This window comes from Lactuca saligna, chromosome 4, assembly GCF_052625555.1.
Source record: "Lactuca saligna cultivar CGN05327 chromosome 4, ASM5262555v1, whole genome shotgun sequence".
Taxonomy (NCBI): domain Eukaryota; kingdom Viridiplantae; phylum Streptophyta; class Magnoliopsida; order Asterales; family Asteraceae; genus Lactuca; species Lactuca saligna.
The window spans coordinates 2,425,615-2,431,355 of NC_136420.1; positions in this window are offsets into that span (position 1 = coordinate 2,425,615).

A 5,741-nucleotide genomic window follows, 5' to 3' on the forward strand; every position below is an offset into this window, starting at 1 on the left:
ACTGTTGATTTTTTCATATATTATGACTAGCATTAAAATGTTTAACTGTTTTTTTAATACATCGATTTTATTTGTTATAACATAAACGAATTAAAGAACTGCAATTAATGCTTGAATAAATTTCAATATCATTATTTAAGCTTTCATAATAGATATGTGATTTTTTAAATTATTTCAATTGGCACAAATTGCAAATTGTACTTATTTTAGAAAGAATTACAAATTGTTTATTTTAGAAAGAATGGTTTTAGGCCTTATATTTATTATAGTTTATGTTGATAAAATAAAAAATAGAGTGAACTATTAAAACAAGTTGTGCAACACTTCATTAAATAGAATAAAATTTTTATTTATATTATTTAAGTATATTTAAAACTATCATTTGATGTAAAATAAATATTTTAAATAATTGAATATAAAATATATTTAATATTTTAATATACCGATCAATAATAGGGAGAGAACATTTAAGATCACGAGGACAGAGAGCGCATTTATTTACTCAGAAGTTGTTTGGCTTAGCTTTTAAAATGATGTTTAACTTTATCTTTTACAAAAGTCTCAAAAAATGTTTGGCAAAGGAAAAAGGACTTTTGTAAATGATTATTCCTATAGAGTAATTTGAGTTTTTTTGAAAAGTCACAATTACCTGATTTTTCTCAATTTTTCATCAGCTAAAAATATTAAATTACCAATATACCCCTCATCTACCCTAAACATGTTTTTTTTTTGTCATTTTACATGTAAAAGTTAAACCAAACACTTTAATTTTTGATTTTTTCCGTTCAAAAGCCGATGCAAACACATTTTAATAAAAATAACTTTTTTAAAAAGTTCTTTTACAAAAAGGACTTTTACCTTACAAAAGCTAAGCCAAACACCCCCTCAATCACACATTTTTACAAAGGTTTAATTTTTTTAATTAATTCGTCGTTTATAACATCTTTTCGGAAACATTTTTCCTCTAAAAATGACTTTTCTCCTCCGGTGGGAATGTTGATTTAAAAGATAATTGGTTTTAAAAAAAAAATTAAGCATAGGTAAGTATTACTGTAATTTTCATTGAATCCTTAGATTGTTTTTTGAGAAAATAACAAAAATAACCATTTACACTAATTATATTACAAAAATAGCAAAAAAAAAAAAAAACCAAAGTTGCAAAAATAACCATGAATTTCGCAGATGGAATAGTCTCATCTGCGAAATGGGCTTTCCATTTGCGAATGTACAAGCAGCTAAAGCACAACTGTGTTTTAGCTGCTTGTACATTCGCAGGTGGTTTATTTTTTTTCTCTATATATATTGAAATTGTAGGGTAAAATCACATATGGAATAGCCCCATCTGCGATTTACTCTGATTCCATCTGTGAAATTGCGATTATTTTTTAATTTTAATTTCTTTTTAGTTTGACTATGAAATCAATTGGTTTGTAGCTCGGTTATATCTAAACGTACATCACCAATATCAATATAATGCCCATAAACATGTTTTTTTTTTTTTTTTTTTTTTTTTTTTTATTCATTTTTTGACTTGAATTTTTTTTTTTAGTTGTATCTACCACACGCCTATTCATAACTTTAACTTCTTGTTCGGCAACATTATTTCGTAGTCAAACCAATTGATTTCATAATCAAACTAAAAAAAATTAAAAAATAACCGCAATCAGAGTAAATCGCAGATGGAGCTATTCCATCTGCGATTTTACCATACAATTTCAATATATATAGAGAAAAAAATAATAATAATAAACCACATGCGAATGTATAAGCAGATAAAGCACAGTTGTGCTTTAGCTGCTTGTATATTTGCAGATGGAAAACCCATTTCGCAGATGAGACTATTCCATCTGCGAAATTCGTGTTTATTTTTGCAAATTCGGTTTTTTTTTATTATTTTTGTAATGTAATTAGTGTAAATGATTATTTTTGTCATTTTCTCTTGTTTTTTTCCCCATAATTAGTTGTCTACTCCTACTTTATAGAGAGGTCACTAATTTTTTTTTAGCTATTACGCCATTCACAGTGTTTTCGTTTCCAGTCCTTGCAATTCCTTTATTAATATTTTTTTTTCTTTTTTTTTTTCATTTAGGTTTTTAACGCTTCTTATCTCCAATTATTTTAGACTCTTTACTTTATTATTTGTTTTATTGTAAGTTTATAACCATTCCATAAATATTTTAAAAACATATACTATATATTTAGTTGTTTTATTATAACAAAACATTTTTTAAATAGATCGGTAACTTAAAAGTACAACCTTTTTAATATATTTTGTTATGAATTAAAAGTTACCCAAGATAAATATATTCTCTATGTTCACAAAATATATCAAGTTTTTCATCTATTAATATACAATATATAATTAAAAATTCCTTATATGTTTTGAATAATGATATACATCACTAACTTGAAAATACAATCAAAACAACCAAAACAAACTTTGGTAACATTTGACCCCAAAGTAATATATAAATTAATGTCTAAAAATGTAAGAATTTTTAAACTATATTTTTATTATTAACCCAAATTATTGACCGAAAGAAAACTAAACAAATCGTTACAATAATAAATGAAATTATTTGTTTAAAAGGAATACAATTGTACATACCATGTAAATATATTTGAATGTAACTGATATTTGTCGATATTTTGGAAAGTTTTTGAAATATGATATATTGCCAAAATTAAAAGAATCATTGAAAGAATACTAATTGTCGAAAAAACATTCATCGCCGCTATATTAATGGTCGCTGCATCGCGCGGGTACCCCACTCGTGTGTATATATATATATATATATATATATATATATATATATATATATATATATATATATATATATATATATATATATATATATATATATGGTTCAAATTAGAACAAAAAAAGATTAAGAACTTAAGAACCAATTAATTTTAGTTTATAATTAACAACCATAAGAAACTTTTATCTATAAGGCAATATTAGGTTTTTTATTATATTAACTAAACATGTTATTTTTGTCAATTTTAAATTTTTCATTATCTTGTCTGTAAGGGTATTTCCGTAATTAACAAAATCAAGCAAAAAACAAATTTTTTCCACAGTACATCAAGATTCTTTCGTTCAGATTCCTCAAACATTATTGGTTATTCATATTTCGTGACCTTCGATTTATATAGAATCGATTGATTCTGTTCGATTTTCATATATATAACGAGTTTGTATGGAATTGTTACCTGAAGAATCATCGTCTTCTAAGTTGGATCTGATGTTTGTTCAAAGCATATCAGGAACAGATGAATTGCATGTTCAATCTTTAGCTCAATCTGATGACGATATTGCAACGGAAGGTGAATCAAAAGCAGGTATCTCGTTTCCTTCTGCCTGTTATTAATTTAATCCGTTTTTAATTCTTATACATTAAAAACTACTTACGTAGCTGAATATGATGTTCTATCCGTTATTAAGATGTGAATTGGTTTTCTTTTGTGAATTTTCAATTATTTTTTATTTATAATATTTGTATTTTTACATATACTGTGAAATAGAGTTTAGTTATGTACTTGTTTTCACATGTAAATGTCTGAAATAGAGTTTTTATTTGTTAATTTTATTTATTATTTCCAATTAAACTGTGAATTCTTTTTTTTTTTATTTATAATATTTGTAATTTTTGTTGATAAATGTTTTTTTTTAAGTATAATTACAATCTTCCAACTGTTATTAACCTGTGAATGTATTTGGTTATGTATAATATAAATGTAATTATACTGTGAATTTTCAATTGTTTTTGTTCATATATTACAATATGTGTCTTCTAATATGATAAATAGTTTTTTAACTGTAAATATGGTGTTGTAACTATTATTATAATCTGATTTTTTTTTATTTATGTACTTGTTTTCACATGTAAATGTTTGAAATAAAGTTTTTATTTGTTAATTTTATTTATTATTTCTAATTAAATTGTGAATTCTTCTTCTTTTTTTTTTCTGTTTTTTATTTATAATATTTGTATTTTTTGTTGATAAATGTTTTTTTAAGTATAATTACAATCTTCTAATTGTTATTAACCTGTGAATGTATTTGGTTATGTATAATATAAATGTAATTATACTGTGAATTTTCAATTGTTTTTGTTCATATATTACAATATGTGTCTTCTAATATGATAAATAGTTTTTTAACTGTAAATATGGTGTTGTAACTGTTATTATAATATGATTTTGTTTATTTGTGTACTTGTTTTCACATGTAAATGTTTGAAATAGAGTTTTTATTTGTTAATTTTATTTATTATTTCCAATTAAACTGTGAATTCTTATTTTTTTTTTTGTTTTTTATTTATAATATTTGTATTTTTTGTTGATAAATGTTTTTTTAAGTATAATTACAATCTTCTAACTGTTATTAATCTGTGAATGTATTTGGTTATGTATAATATAAATGTAATTATACTATGAATCTTCAATTGTTTTTGTTCATATATTAAAATATGTGTCTTCTAATATGATAAATAGTTTTTTAATTGTAAATATGGTATTGTAACTGTACTTGTTTTCACATGTAATTGTCTGAACTAGAGTTTTTATTTGTTAATTTTATTTTTTATTTCCAATTAAACTGTGAATTCTCCTTTTTTTATTATTTATAATATTTGTATTTTTTGTTGATAAATATTTCTTTAAGTATAATTACAATCTTCTAACTGTTATTAACCTATTAATGTATTTGGTTATGTATAATATAAATGTAATTATACTGTGAATTTTTCAATTGTTTTTGTTCATATATTATAATATGTGTCTTTTAAGCTGATATATATCTTTAAAACTGATCTCAAGCCTAAGTTTTCTACATACGCTATCTGTTCACTGCTCAATATCTTTACAGCTTTCCATTAGCTTTGTGTTGCAACCCTTGTTCTTAATGGTTGAAACTGCTCATCATCTTCTCCATGATCTGTTTTAGCTTTTCTGTTTTTCTTTTTTATTGTTTGGTTTTCTTTCCATTCCTTTCCTTTTTTCTCTGTAAAAAATTTCATTACGTAATGATAAGGAACTATTAAAATAATTAATCAATTATTTGCATATGGTTTTAAAATGTACCTTAGTCTCATTTTGGGCCTTGAGTGTTGGGCCTAGAGTTTGGACTTGTTACAATATAGTCTTGGACCAGAGGATTATATATATGTGCTTTGGGCCCTTTAGTTGGGCTTGTCGTTAGATGTGAGAGAGTTGGGCCTCAGGAGAGCCCATTTATTATTGGGCCTTGGTGGGTCAATGGGTTTTAGGTCGTTGATGGGCTGGATAGTGGACTACCTTTAGACCTAATGAGCGAGAGTTGGGAATTAGTTCCTAATTGGGATAATTGTGGGTTTGGTACAGAGTTAGAGGCTGGTGCGTAGCAACAACGTTTATAGGGGTTGTTCATCATTCGAGGTGAGTCTTCTCACTATACCTTACCTGGAATGGTAATTATGTGTATATATGATACTTTATGTGATATGTGACCGGAAGGTCTTATGTATTGATATGAATTATGTGACTTTATGTGTTATGTATATGTCGTATGTTTGGGACCGGAAGGTCAACAGAGTTAAGGCCGAAAGGCAATCAGAGTTAAGGTCGGAAGCTAATCAGAGTTTGGGGCCGGAAGGAAAGTCATGGTAGGTCCGGAAGGTCTACTAGAGTTGTGGGATCAGAAGGTCCCACCGAGACACATTGACTGGAAGGTCGTATAGAGCTATAGCCTCGAGTGG